Below are 16468 nucleotides of genomic sequence, written 5' to 3' on the forward strand. Positions count from 1 at the left end.
AAGTTCATCAATTTTCTATGCCCATCCCATATGAGGCTGGAACCTATCTTGACTGCATGAGTCAAGGCAGATATACTCCTGACTGTGTAGGATTCATGCTCAGTTTAAAAACACTACTTAAGTGAATGTGCAGGTTTTTGCACTGTAGGAGGAAGCTGGGGGTGCTGATGTGTGGAGAGAGCATGCAACCACATAGGATGATCCAGTTAGATGCTGTATGTGACACATTCTTAATTAACGAATACATCTATTATGGGACTGACAGAGCAGGTTAGTGATGTCATTGTAATAGTTTTGACTATTCACGTGATTTGATCGTAATCACTGATAACTAAAAAATTAGATGGTAAAATGCAGAATTTTGTCCAGGTTCTTGGAGTTAACAGAGTCAATGACTGGGTGAATCTTCATCCTATCCTAGACATATTGTCAGATCAAGCCTGCTCAGAGGGAGGAGACTGTTACAGCCACATATGGAACTGAAATGGTTGGTTGTATTGTACAAGATGCGACAGTCAAACAAACACCCTAAAATAAAATAAAGCTACAAAAGGAAAGAAAAGCCAGCAGATATATCTGATTTGCTGCAGAGAGACAATAATGGATTCAGTTAATTGAAGCCACATTTTTCTTCTCACTGTGCCTCACCACTGCTCCCTGGAGCCATTTGACATGACACAGATTTTTCCCCGATAATAAAATAAATCAATAAATAAACAAAGGGTTGGGGATTCTACAGTGAGTCAGAACCATAGAGACTGGTCTTGCTGGGGGATGCAAGGGAATGCTTGACGGCTGCAGCTGGAGAGCACACACACACAAACACACACGGACACACAAACACACACTTTAGCTGCCGAGGGGCCTGCTGGGTTCGTACACCGAATGATTCTGCCGTTCTCTTTTCCAATGTCTCAAAGTTAAAAGATGTGCACTAGTAAGCCTTCGCTTAGTTGGAAGACAAACTCATAATAACTGAGTATTTATGCACGCATTCCTTGCATTTTGTCATAATGGAAAAATAAATATGCCACATTTGCATGGACACATGAAAAATATTGTGTTTTCACATAAAAGTCATGCCAGGATAATGTTGGTTATTGACACACTTTAAATTATATATTATATAAATTATATTAAAAAGTGTCATTTGTTTAAAGTGGATCATCCAATAGTTCACTAGAACACAAGTAAATCCTCAGAAACAGTTCATCTGATTTAGACACCCTCAACACCATCCTACACTGCTCCCTTCTTTTGTAACCGTAGCTCATCCTGTCTATAGGAGCTCACTGGTAGCCATGGCAACTAAATTTTCCAGAAGTTGGTCTTGGGTTATTTGTAATGTTACTTACCTGGTTTTGTAGTCCAGAAGGTCTGGGTGACTGCAGGGGACAGCAGGTGAAAACAGGGTAGGGAAAGAAGAATCGCTTTAGTTGTTTTATATTCATCATACTGGAGCAGTTTGGTAAGAGGAGAATATGTGTGACATGTGACAAAAAGGTCAAAAGACTTTCTGGATTATAATTTGATCAAACATCATCAACTGAAAGAGTGGTCAGAATTACCCTTAAAGGCACCCAACAGCTTTTACTCAAGGATGGGAAAGAGCAGCAAGTTTCTCAAATGATCATCCTTCATGTAATTATTGTCACAATATGGCTGAGTTACACTGAGATATGGATCATCCACCTTTTTGCCATTTTTTTTCCCCAAGGAACGAATGTTTGAATTATAGCTCCACAAATGCTGTTGACAAAAGGACAACAAACATTTACAGAAGCTGCTGCACCCTCCTTGGCAAGATGGGCAGGATATGAAATCAGAGGAAAACACGCATGTTTATTCGTGTTTTATTTTAGGGTTTGGTTATGTGCAGCACCACCATGTTTTACAAACTTCAGAGCACTTTTATCCTTTGAGGCCTCAGCCAGTCTTATTATTGCCTGCATCTGCTGAAAACCAAATAATGGCGGGTGGTCACCTTTCATCATGGAATGATGGGAATGGCTTGTGTAAGAGGAAACTGTATAATGCAGGCATGGCTGTGACATCACTGCTTTTAAATTAGCTTTCTGTCCCCTTGCTAGTAGTGACAAGAGCCATCTGGGCACGCTGGAGAGGACTGGGCCATCAAAGGCGCAGCAATGTGCATGCGGGCCACTACATGCAAATTGTTTAGACTCACTTTTTCCTGCTACATTGAGTTTTCTGCTGCTCATTGAAAAGATTACAGCATGGAAATGTTTTTAAATTCCACTTGAGATGCAGTGTGTGCATGAGGACAGTATCTGCTGTTGTTTACCGGATGAATGTTCAGCTGATCACAGCTACTGATGGTTCACCTTACAGCTACGAAACCCTCCGTTGCTTTTCTCTGGGCTTTTTCTATTTGTGTATTCCTTCCTTCTTAAATAAAAGAAAAAAAATGCATGTAAGACTGCACACACACACTCACACATAACCACAGGCGCACATCCACACATACACAGCTACCCACTACCACTACCCTGCCCACACTCTATTTCAGTCTGGACTTTACCGTTCCAGAGACCACAGGCCCCACCACATAGAGAGGACTGTGTTGGGTTCTTTAACCCCAGTCAGACCAGTGTAGTTGCTGCAGTGGGGTGGGGCAGTGGCTAGAAGGTGGGGCGAAGGTGGTGGTGGTGGTGGTGGTTGTGGGGGTGTAGGGCTATCTCGCAGCTGTTTTCCTAAGGACGGTGAGGTCTCTCAGCATAAATTTCACTGATATCACCTCCATCAGAGGGCCATAAAGTTGATTTATTATAAATACAGCTCTCATGTGTTTACTGCACGCATTCTTGAGCCTGCAACATCTTTCAAAGTGAGCACTTGCAGGTGCTCTGGCTCAGTCTCTGTGGGGCAGACTGGAGGAAATCAGGGAAAAACTCAACCAAAAAAACAGCAAGACAGAGCATGGGGGGAGAAGGGAGAGGGGGCGTTATGGGCTAAAGGAAGGAGAGAGGGATCACGGTGGTGAACTATTACATTACAGTCATTAGAGCAGTGATATACCGGTGTATGAAGTGATAAGGAAAACGTGCAAAAGCAAAGAGATGTTATCAATCATCTCTAGCTTCCCCACCAAAAGAGAATCCTGCACATGAAATTATGGCTATGACTGTCTCTATAGCAGACAGTCAAGCTTGAGCTGTATTGGCAGGTGACGGACATCCTGTTGCAGTTTCTCTCTCATGTTTCCGCCACAAACTCAGCGAGAGGCTCCAGAAACATGTAGTTATAAACTGACCAATCACAAAGGAGTACTTTCATGCAACTGTGTTGCAGGTGGAGGTCAGGGCTGGAAGAAGTGCGCAGCAAGGCTTTGCAGACCTATGCGGCGCAAACTTCGATGACCTTGCACACACGCTGTGTGACTTTAAATTCAGCTAAGGCTGATTAATTTTGAAATAGTGATTCATTACCTAAATCAAGGGTCTCAAACTCCCATCCTCAATGCCTGAAGTCCAGCAGTTTTTTTTTTTTGTTTCCCTGGTCCAACACATCTGAACCAAATCAAATGGATCAAACAACTTTGTGTCAGCTTCCTCACAATGACCCATTAATTTCAGTGTGGTGTGTGGGACCCGGGAAACAACAGAAACCTGCTGGATTGCAGCCCTAGAGGACTGAAGTTTGAGATTGCTGACTTAAATATTTCCTTTAAATCCACTATAAATAGATTAAGTTTTTATTCCTAGTCACCTGCAGGGAGTAATTCTTCTGGTTAAAATAATAAAAATTAAAAAAATAAAAATTTAGAATAGGGCAAATGTCTTTGAAAAAGTAGCCTAAACCTTCATATAATTTGTTTTCCTAGTAAATATTTCCCATAGAGGTTGGACTTATTCTCATGACTTCATCAATGCATCAACATGTTTCTATCTATTCCAGTCAAACATAAAATATAAAAGGATCTGCTTTTGGATCAAGCTGTCCAGAGATAGACAAGTTGCAACTGACTGTATGGGCAAACTAACAATCAAAGGATGCATCACCTAACATAAGAAAGTTAGAGAAACAATAATAAAGTATATTCTTATGCCTATCTATATTTTATATTCAGTTGATTGCCTAAAGCACAAGCATACACATTCAGGAGTTCCACCTATAAATCCTGTGACTTGATCAATTCCTGAAATAAGTTTTTCTTGTAATTATTTGACACCCAATTTAATTAAGCTCATCTAGTTTAGCTAAACCCTGTTTGCATCTGCGAGTAGAGAAGCATCTCTATAAAAGTTGTAAACAGGTTAATTCTTAACAACATACAATAATTTCCTTAAAGGTGATCAGATCTATAAAGATCCAGATTTAGTGGGAATACATTCAGTAGTGTCTTTAGCTATTGTGTGGTATGAATTAAAAACAGTAATTATTATATTGAATAATAATATATTTACCTTATAAATACAGTAAACTTCAGTGATAAGTCCACTAAATAGGGGTTTTCCTGTCGAAGCAGTATGATAAAATCTCAACTCACCAGTTTCTGGACTTAAATGTACTTTTGTGTCGGAGCAATGCTTTCAGGGAGTGTGGGAAACGGTTTTAGTGATGACATGGAACGTGTTTAAGAAATGAAAACTTGCCTTGTATTAGCATTAAGTAAACTAGCACTTATCTTACAACTCCTGTTTACTTTATACAGTCTAATCCACTAATATTACAGGGCTTCTCCTTCTTAATCTTGTCACGTCATTGTTTGATCACAAAGCAGTAAGGCGCAAAGATAACATCTAAATGAAGTGAAAATGGAGTCCAGATTGACCAAGAAGGGAGTATCCTTCACCGCAGTTTGGTGGATTTCACTTTCTCTTGATCTCACCTCAGTTTCCAAAAGTGACACGACAGACAAGACAAATAAAAGTTCAGGGTTCTAACATTTTTGACTCTGCTTTTGGAACCCAAGAGTAGATGAGTAGTAATTAAAAAGAGGATGTCAAGGGAGAGAAGAAATGTGAGCCATCCTAGAAATGCGAGGGAGCCACTTGCTTTGTGGATACAACAGCAGACTGACTAAAACCTAACACCAGGAACTGACAAAACACCGCTGCACTTAGTTGTTTCATTGTGCCTGTGTGACCTCACACACACTCTCATAGATTATCTCCTAAAAAAACAAATCTCACACAGAGATGATGCCAAACGTGAAAGAAATGTCAAAGGTTTGGACATAGTGAACACTAAAGGGCTGAGTTAGTTGAAGGATCTACAAAAAAAAAAAAGAGCAGCGGGAGCTCTGGAATCTTTTGGCATGTGAAGACCAGAGAAGATTATGAAGTAATCTTTCATTTTGATGGAAGCCTTTTAGCAAACCTGTCAGGGATGAATGTGTTCTCCTGAGACTAAAGCCACTGCAACCGTTCACCTCTAACCAGTGTTGTTTCACCCCTCCTTTCTTTTATTTGTTGAGCACTTCAGAGTAAAAACAGAGTAAGAGGCTTTGCTAAACCATTAACAGTAAGCTACTATTGTTTCAGAAGCACCTGCAATGCCATGTAGGGTGGTTAGACTTGGTATTTATTTGGAAAGGCACAAATACACATGCACACACAAATACACAAAGCAACATGTAAACAAAAACCCACAATGGTTCTACCACGAGTCCACAATATGGCTTGTGTTTGCTTTCTGGCATTTTTTTGTGGGGTGGAAAAATTTAGCCCTGATGAAACATGCATTTATCTATCTTTTTTTTTTTTTTTTTTGCCTCTTGAACTGCAGCCCCTGAATTCAGATAAACGAGGGAGCTCTATTCTTTTTTTTTTTCCTCCATAAAATCTCACCAGGAAGAATGCTGGTAATCTGCGTCCACTCCTCCATGAAGTTTTGTTCTTTTCAATACCAGCCATGTTGCTTCTACTACGCCTCAACATCCTCTGCTCTTATCAAGATAATGCGCTGGGTTATCATTTTTCTTCAGTTTTGATTATTGTCTACCCAAACATGGAGCACAGGTTCACTGTGCTGAACCAATTTACTGCAAGGTTTTAGTGTGAAAAATCTTCTTTTTCTTTCTGGGAAACTATTTATACTGACTTTCCAAGGTTTGCAACACTGGAGAAACACAATGTGTGCATCATATTTTACACCAAAAATACAGACAAAGGAGTAATTCAGTCTCTTTTATTTGGATGATTACAAATCTCATTGGGATAATAATATTGCAGTGTAAGTACTTTTATGACCAGTTTTGCTCCTTTGCTCTGTAATATGTATTAGCTTCAACTGAGATTGATAAGAAAGCGTACATCAACGAACATACAACAGAGCAATTTTTACAATTACAATACAATTTTTTTCCTCTTAGATTCTCTTACGGCTATGACTGAACCTAAAAGGTCCTTCTTAAACTCAGTATTTTCTCAGTATTTGTCCACTTTATGAGATGAGGAGCAACACAGTGAGACTGAGAATGCTGCAAGGAAGAAAGAGTGAGGGATAACGAACACAATTAGCCAGTGTGTGAACAAGCTCTTGTTTATTGACTTTCAGGGGGAAACTTTATTAACCTGCCTAGCCTTGAATGGGAGACACCTGCTGTTGGCACTTAGGCTGTCATTTCTGCTATAGAGAGCTGCAGGGAGGGTCCCCACCATGCCCAGCACTGCCTGCTGCTCCATTGTCCAGCACCCCATCATCCAGCAATTGAGTGTTACAACGTTTACTATGAGACTGCCCTCTTTGGGTTTCGTCGCTAAGCTGACAGACCTTTTTCCCCTCACTTGTCAGCAATCAAATTAAGGTGGACAAACCCACCGACTCTGGTTTTGTTCCTTTTGTCCGTCAGTAAAAAAGACGCTGCCCGTGATTGACTTTTTTGTTAAGGTTGCCATTGGTGAAGTGGGTGATTGCAAAGGAATTAAATTTGCCAAAATGTGGACACAAAACAACCAGTTAGGATGGATAAAAAGGCTAAATGAGAGATACCAAGAGGCTGTAAGCCGTAAGTAAACCAATATGGACACTGTAGCTAAGTCAGATTTCTCACACTTCCCTGTCAGTAAAAATTGATCTCATTTACTTTTTCAGATACTCTTGAAACCAGAAGCAGATGGGAAAAGAAAAACAGAAGCATTTCAACAGGATTTGAGAATATACCAACTTTGCTGATTTTTGCAAAAAAACAACAAAAAAAAGACTATTCATTTCCCAAGTTACTTTTGAAAGACTAACAACTATTTCTGCATCATTTGCTGAATAGTCAATGAGAGACAACAATAAATAGATAATCAGTTCCATGTAAATATTATTTTTAAATACCTACTTTCTATTAACCACTTTCCTATAATGACCTTTCAGATGGGTTAACGCAACAAACTGTTTTGCAAAAAATAAATATAAAATATCAACTTAAATATAAAAGCCCATCAGAGTGCCACAGTAGCTGAGAACACCAGAATACAAACACCTCCATGCAGGAAAGCTAAAGGTAAAAGGCTGTGAGGGTGTCCATCTCTTCCTTATAAGACACAATATTTAATATCTGAATACATGCCTTTAAGACTATTTTTTGACAGAAAGGTTTCGTTATTTTCAATGCTGTTTAATTGGATTAGAATCAATATATTTTGATACAGTTATGAATATTTCTTTAACACAGAATTACATTTACATTTACTTTACTTTCAACGAAAAGAGAAATTTTCTTTAGCTTTGACATTGTGTAGCAACTCTGCTAGATCAATTTAAGAATTGAAAAACGGAATCATAAAAGTTTTATTACTTTTTATACCACAAGAAATAATATTATTAGTTGTTTGACTTGATATTCAAGTCTGGCACACAGTTGCGAGTAAAGTAAAAAATGGTCCTTCACAACTTCTCCAATGAAGCTATGGTATCTTGTCAAAGCTGACGCTCTCAAGGAATCTGTTCAATCATAAATCTTGAGCAATAAATGAAACTACCGATACTAAACTGAACTTTGAGCTTGTGGCATTTTGCATAAGTTATGGCTGGAAAACTTATTTTCAACATACATTATCATGTATCCATATCTAGTTAGTTGTTATTCCTCTTTTCGTTAGCAGTACTCTTCATTTTCATATCCCAAAAGATGCGTGCTCAGGTATTAATAAATCATTCCACTCTCTCAGTACTCCACCAGTGAAGTAATGGTGGGGACCCACCTTGACGTATCTTTTCTACAGGCGAGGACCTTATAGAACTGGTTTGTGGCACAATTATTAAAGGGTCAGCATCCCAACTGTATCTTAAAGACCAATTACACCCCACGATTACACCTTGTAAAGATGCATTTGCATTTTCAATGCTCTAGTTCCCATTAGTTACTCTTTACATCGTGAAGTAGTTTTAAGCTAATAATTCTGGATATTTAATCTGAAATATTCACAGCTTTGACTTTCAACTCATAACAATTCTAACTCTTTTGGACATTTGTTTGATAAATACATAACTATTTTAAGCCTGTTGATCTTAACATAAACAACAAAACAGAATCTGGGATGTAATACCACAGTACTCCTTATTATCTACTTGATCACCTAACTGATATAATTGTATGCTAATTGATAATGATATATTCATGATGTTCATCAATATTAAAATGGCTCCTACTACTTAGTAAATAGACACTTTTCAGATAATTTCCCAGCGAAGGAAACTGTCACTGAGGAGATGAGTGGATGGATGGGTCCTCCAACTGAGTGATACTTCCTCCAAAGTGCATAGTGTCAATGGCTGACTTTCAGCAGAATAGATAAAACCCAGCTACTCTGGCTTTTATCGTCTTTCCTGGGCTCAGGGAACACTGATACCACCCATTACAAGGACAGCAGTGAAGGCGAGCCAGGATGCGTAGGCTTCAGTGTGTCTGAAGCAAAAAGGGGTATGTGCGCGTGTATGGTTGTGTGAGTGCATGTCCATGTGCTGATGTGTGTTAACTAAAAAAAAAAAAACAGAAAGAGAGTAAAGAAAAGAAAAGAGAGACACAGGGGAGGAAGAATTATGGCAATAAAACCAGTGTGCTTAGCTGTCTAAAGCCTCTTTGTGTAAGTGTGTATTTATTTATTTGTTCTCCTTCAGGAAATTAGGTAACTAGAAACCAAGCACAGTTTGCAACCAAACATCTACAAATATACAGGCTGCAGGCATCCAACTTTTAACCTTACAAGGGTCAACATGCACTCATTGGACCCCTCAGGCAAACATTAAGTTGATGACCACAGCTCAACAAAAAATAATGTAGCAAACTCAGCCACTGGCTTGTCCTTCCGTCCTCCTCATGCCCAGCTACAAAGTATTCATTTATTTGTACATTGTCAGAAACTATTTGATAACCGGCACTGAATTTCCTGCTTTTGCTTCATTGTGTGCAACTTTTATGCTTATTCCAGTCAGGCTAGCTCTCAGTTCTAAGCATGCATACGAGCTAAGGTGATTAGCTGTAGCAAATTCCCAAAGATTACCAATCAACTAACAGCTGCAGGTCCAACACGTTCTTACTCCTTATTCGTCTTATTTGGACACTTGGTCAGGCTCCTTCTGCGTCACATTTTGACATGTCAAACATGCGCAGCAGCCCAAGTCCAGTCCTTAAGATCTACTATCCTACAACTTTTAGATACATTCTTTCTCCAACACACCTGAATAAAAAAGCTAAATTTATTCATGCACATGTTGCTCAGCTCCACGGAGGCCTGGTAACAAACCATTCATTTGAGTCAGGTGTTATTTGAGTGTTCGCAGCACATATTTGTTTGAAATTACGCTCCGGGACCATGGAAACCAGAACAATGTTAAGTAAGTGGCGAGGCTTTATTGTGGTGTCTGCATGACTTTTCAGCCTCTGGAACAACAGAATAAAGGTAAAACATATGCTTTTAATACTTTATCATAACCTCACAAAATTAACTGATGAGGCTGCTCTTAAAAATGGTTCATGCAATGTGATGCAGAGACTGACCAAGTGTATATAAATGACAAGTAATGGCCCATTTATGCTTGACACAGAAGACAGATATGGAGACGGATGGACAGTTTTATATGTCTTCTGAATGCATTTTAAGCAGAAAATGGAGGAATGCCACAAGAAATTGTGGTGGCAGTGTTGTGTTGTATATTTTGAATGCAGCTGGTGAAAAGACCAAACCAGAGAAGAAGTGGAAGAGACGCAAAAACCACCAAATAAAAAGCACCCAAAAGAGACAGAAGAAAGTTGAGAAAAGCAAAAAAAAAAAAAAAAATGTTGTGGTGTTATTGTTCTGCTTCTTCTGGTATTTTTTGGAGGGTTGTAAACAACCTCGTAGCTGTGTATGACCACTATAACTCCGAACTCAACACTGCCCAATGGTGGATGAACTGACTTAATGAACTGACATAATGGTTACGTAAAAGATTCGTGGAAGTACGAGGGCAACAAACAGGCCTCAAGGAGTCAAAATGGATTCACAGGTCAGTCCTGCCTGCCGTCAGAAATACCAAACTGTAAGCAAGTCAAAGCATGACGTAAGCTTTGCTGCAAACCTGGATTGTCTTTCTGCTCAAGTAGCTGCTTTATGATTTTATTTAAACAAAATGAAACATAGATGTGTGTGTCTGCATCGTAGGTAGTATTAATTCACAGTTTAACAATGACCTCTTCTTTGCCTAAACTATTCTTTAAAAATAGCAAACAAGAACATATTAATAGATACTTCTGAGCAACATGCACAGACAGACATTTTATTAGTATTATTACTAAACCTGCTCAGTTTTCACAGTGCACTGCATCCTATTGGTTGCGTCAAACAAAATCTGATAAATACAAGTTACTGTGATAACTAGCCAAATTTTTTATTTTTTTATTTGACAATTGCCTCACACAGCAGGATTGAGAATAAGTTACCGGGTGCCTTGAAAGCTAAATTTATCAGCTTTGTCTGTTTCTGCTGTCAAGCATCAAAGTTAGATGTTACCGCTGGTGATCATGCTTCTTTAAGGAAAAGGTCAGCTATGATTACTCTTACTGGGCTGAGCTCAGTGGGAACTTTACAAGCATATTGCATATTAGCATCACTTTCCAATTGCGTTCAAAAGCCAGGTGTTAGCAGGTGTTTTTGTACCAACATGAACAGGATACAGTGTCCAGCTTACTGTCAAGAGAGAACATCAGAAGTTTGAACAAGTCATATTAATAGTTTTGTTCATTGTTTGCTGACTTGCCTCATGCTAAAAATTACATGCATCTCTAAACTCGAGGCCAAGCTAGACGGATTGGTGTCTGTACAAATATAAATGCATTGTCGCCTTCTACAGGCATTCATTTTGTATTTCCCAAAACCTCCATTCACCCTTTGTCTGCTGCTTGTTGGCCAGACTCAGCAAACCAGCCCTCTCAAGAGAAGGGCCAGGGCAGCTAGTGTGGTGGATAGAGCTATATAAATAGACATAACTAAAAGACACTGCCATTCTTCTTTCTCCCTTATTTGCTTCAGCTTCCTATCCGTATTGAGTTGTTCTATCTGCTCTATCACGTGTTCGAGCACTGCTGAACCCACTTTTGTGGTGCTTTTCAAGAGAAACCCCTTTAAGAAGCAGCTCCTCACTGGGGACAGGCAGTCAGCCAGCTTCCAGAGTAAACATATAATCATTCCTCGGACAGCTATAATTATATCTGGGACATGAAGGAACAGAAGCAAGCGAGGGCCAAGTAGATACACAGTAGCAGAGGTAAAGCAGAAAGCTTTGCACTTAATATTTGTTTTTCTGCAGTAAAATAAAGCACAGTCTGCTTTCAGGCAAACTGAGCACAGAAGGAAAAGCAATGCGACTCACAAACAGTTGTGCCGTGCACAAGGCAGGAGCAGCTTTGTTCCTGTGTGCCGTAGACTCTGAGTGTCACATCCGTTGCCATGCTCACGAAGACACACAGACACACACACCTTGTGTGAACATATCCACCCACATACAGCTGAATCACACAAGAAACAGTGGGAGGTTTTCGGGGACAGTTAGGGGAGCTCCCCTTAGGCCTGTTCTTTCATCCACCATCTTCCAACAAAGCAACTTACGTGTGGTTAACTCACCCGCAGGCTTTTTTGGCCAACTACCACTCTAACAAGGCAAACCAAACCAGAGAAATTTATAGTAGTGCATGCCCAGATAATCACATGACCGGGGTCTTTTCTTTTATTTAAAAAATAAATTTGTCATTACTGGGCAGCAAAAAAATGACTCTGGCCTGTGAATACCTGTTTTCCTTTGCATCACCTGACTGTTGAAAGCCAGCCCAGCCTTCCCCTTTTATGTGAAAGTTTCCCTCTAATTTTCCTTGTCTGTAATGCCCTCGGGCCAGGTTGGATGGGGGTGGGAAAGGATGACATCACACCATTTAGGCAAATTTCATGTGAAAGAAAAAAAAAAAGGAACTTAAGCTATTCTCTATAAAGCAGTGGAAATACTATAAAGTTATCGGAAGTGATTAGCTGATAATTATGCAACCTAAACAAACACGAAGCGTCCTCATACATCATTACCGAACAGGCAAAGCAGCGCACGTGCAAACAAATAGAGTGAGCACAGCGTGGGTGTCTCAAGGGCCCGCAGGTTGAGGCATCAGGAGCAGTAGGGACCAAGGAGGGAGGGCTCAGGGAGCAGGCTGCAGCTGGGGTCAGGAGAAGGCACGTTAATCACCGCTATCCTGTCAACAACAAAGAGTGGGCCTCATCCAAATGCTCTGCTCGGTAGCCATAATAACGCCGCGTGAGTCAAGCAGAGGTGTCACTAGAGAACTGAGGAGAAGGAAGCGAAGACACGGTGTGATGACGCAATTACAGGAGTAAAACAAGAGAGGCAAGCAAAAGAGAGTAAAACAGGAGAAAATAAAAATAATTAAACCCTGAAGTCATTTCTTTTCTTGCCTAACTATTGCTTTAATTGTAACCACAGGGTTTTTTAGGAGAGGGATCCCACACAACCACTCAGCCACCAATGAAAATGCTCTAAATCTCCCTTATTGGCTTCTACATGACATGACTTATTGGATGCATGCCCCACCCATCCCAGTAATCACAGCTACTCTTTTCATCTGCACCAAACATACTGGAACTGAATGTCAGATACTGAATTTGGATAACATTCTGTTCATTTTCTGTACTGTAATGTTTTGGGTTTTTTTAACGCCCTTTCTAATCATTTTCAGGCAGGCATGTTGAATAGATTTCTTTCCCTTTCTGTTACATTTACAGGAGTGCACCACGCTTAGTTTCTCCTTTTTAATGTGTTGTTTCCAGTTCCACTAATTGAAACACAAGCCTTTCCAGCAGTGACCAGACTGCGACCTCACATTGGGTCACATTACTGAGCAATGGACATGTTTGGATGTTTTACTGCAAAAGAAAACATCATTAGGATCCAAGAGTGTATTTCACTTGTCCCTCATGTCTGCAACTCAGAGGTAATGGCCACCCAGCCTCGCCCCTATCCCTCCTGCGAAGACTGTGGCCTTAGACCTGACCTTCAACCTACTGACCCTGCACAGTACACATACAAAAGCACACAAACTGCACATTTCCACACTCAACTTTGAGGAAAGAATCACTATTCATACAAGCTTGAACAGATTCAAAGTGATCATTTTTTCACTCTTCCATCTGGATTGTCTCTGCTCCAGCAGTTGTCTGATCTGACACAGGCTGATAATAGGGTCGGGCTCAAGTGAAACCAGAAACAATTTGTTTTGGTCTGAGCTATCATTCCATTTCCCATAAGCCATGCCTCTCCCTTCTCTCCTCTCAGCCCCTCTTTGTATCTCTTGCCAAGAATTAAAAGGCAGGACTTAAGACACAGTTACAAAAAGCAGCTGCTGAGTAACTTTCCTCTCAGAAAAATACTAAAGGCCATTCCAGATTTGCATATCTTATTCTAAATCACTAACTGCATACCTTTTGGATAGCCCCAAGGCCCTCTGCTTGCTTAAATGAAACAGCATTTCAGAGTCCACCTCTGGAATGAATAAATGAGGAAGTAGGGAGGCCATACTTACCCTAAGGCAGGAAGTGACATACACATAACGCTAGGCAGCAGTTGTTTTGAATCTTTTAAGACAAAAAGACAATTCTTAAGAGCAATAGTAAAGTGAAGGGGAGAGGACAAGGAAAAGAAAAAAGGTAATTTGATTTGGGTGGTTGCCTACAGCAGCATTTTCAACTCTAAACATGACCATACAAAAGGCGCTGATGTAAACACAGCATGCTCTTTGACCTTTGGGGTAAACATCTGCTCAAGGGTAAGCTTTGGACCTCATTCATGCACAGTCTGACATAAAAGAGATAAATATACTTTTAATCACCAAACGCAACACATGACATGAATCTTCATTATCAATTTAAGATTTAAAAGTTGTGCAGTTTTGGAAGTAAAGTTGTAACATTTATTGATTCAAATTAAGCAAAGTTTCTAGTCTTCAGGTGCTTTGAAAAGATTTCAGGACAAATAAATTGAGACATCTACTCAATTTAAGATTAAAACAAGAAAACTGTCCTTTCAGCTAGCATTATTTTCTTTTTTTTCAATATTTTTATGGCTGGACCAGTAATTTTCTCTTCTGTGTTATGCTATCACCAAACCCCCTAATACATTGGTGCACTTCTGGTGGCATGATCTGAACACAAGACACTACTCAGTGCCTTGGGAAACATGCCTTAGTATAGATGGAAGACCCTTGAAAAGGGGTGAGCAACAGCCAGTGGGTCTGGAGCCTGGGGCTCATAAAAAAATAGTCGTAGCTAGTTAGGCAAGTGGGCATATATATATATATATATATATATATATATATATATATATATATATATATATATATATATATATATATATATATATATATATAAAATGGAAAATGTAGACATATTGTAATTGAAATGAATTAAAAAAACATGAAAATGGTGTGTGTGGTTGTATACGTAATGTAAAGTTTCTGTTTGTAATTGTGACATTTGTATTTGACAAATTATATAATTAAAAATTCAATAAATACACTTGATTATGGGAAAAAAATTGAAAATGAAGTTGCAGTTGATGGGTGGTGTGACTCCACTCAAACTAGGGAATAAAGTTCAGGCAACTACATCGTCCTCTTATGCACTGTGGGATGCAGCTGCCATACTTAAAGACGTAGCAGAAGGAAACAATGACCACTTAAGAAAAAGAAATAGATAAATACAGAAATAAATTAGTGAAGAAAAATCATGGGTTGTTGCTCCATACAGAGAACAACAAGACTAAATCCAGTCATTAGGCAGAACTTGGGAATAGGAAATGGTCCAAAAAGTCTAGGATGCAAACAAGTGAGCCATGATCCTGTACTACATGTTAACAGGCAGGCATCTGCCAAAGGTGGGATACACTCTCACTGCCGGATTTTCCATACTGATTTGCAGAATCTTGATGCACATATCTTCCAGATCCAATGTGCACCTGACCTGCTGCACATTTTCATAGAAGTACTTCCTTGTGATTGGTCAATTTGTGACTCTGTGCATCCAGATTTTGGGAGCTTCTCACTGAATCTTTACAGTGATACTATGCTGTAACTATAAGCTTGAGTAGGAGAGAGCAATTTCACAGGTGTCAGCTATGCCTGCAAAATTAAAATTATAATTCTGCTTAGAATGCTGTGTTTGGTGTCAATAACTTTAACCAACCCCTCAACAGGAGGTGTGCTAGCTGTCTGGTCTCCTCCCATGGCATCAAACTAACAGCATCCTCAAGTGAAAGAATATGTTTTGACTTCAGTCCAGCACTTCCTCTAATGTCAAACGCTTATCACTGGGTAAATAACAGTGCACTAACAGTGACTTCTGGATGCCCAGGGTGAAGTGATGGGGCCCAGTCTGGGTCGTACTCAAACATCTCATGCTGGTTTGTTCAACATACGAGATTAGTTTTATATTTTCAGTTGTTAGTAACTATCTGGAAACTGATCGTTTAGATGCAACATATTTTCCATGTACTATGTAAATAACTACATACACATTTACATGGACCTAGTTTTATTTTGAAAGAGAAAAAACAAAACATGCACAAACTTCTATAGATAAGGCAGATCACACTGTGGGAGTACTGAAAAAAATAACAAACAGTGAAGCTGCAAAGAAAAGAAACAAGGAAAAAGAATGCAAACTAAAGTCATTCTTTGCCACATTCACAATCAATAAACACTAACTTACTACTGTTGTACTACTATTGTACTACTAGTGTAGGGTCTTACTAAATGCTTAAAGAAAATAAAAACACTCCTGAAAAGATTGTTGAGCTGGCACTGTATGGAGACATGAGAGATGCAGGCGCTGAGGTTTTGTTACCAGGGTAGAATGAAAATCTAATCCCATTTCACAACAGTGTATCCTGTCAGTCTTGAGAACAATTGTGGCAGGTGAATCCAAAAATCCCTCACCATAGTTGGAAAATATACAAAAAAGTTTATGACAAACCAGTAGTG

Source organism: Telmatherina bonti, assembly GCF_933228915.1.
Source record: "Telmatherina bonti genome assembly, chromosome: 22".
Classification (NCBI taxonomy): domain Eukaryota; kingdom Metazoa; phylum Chordata; class Actinopteri; order Atheriniformes; family Telmatherinidae; genus Telmatherina; species Telmatherina bonti.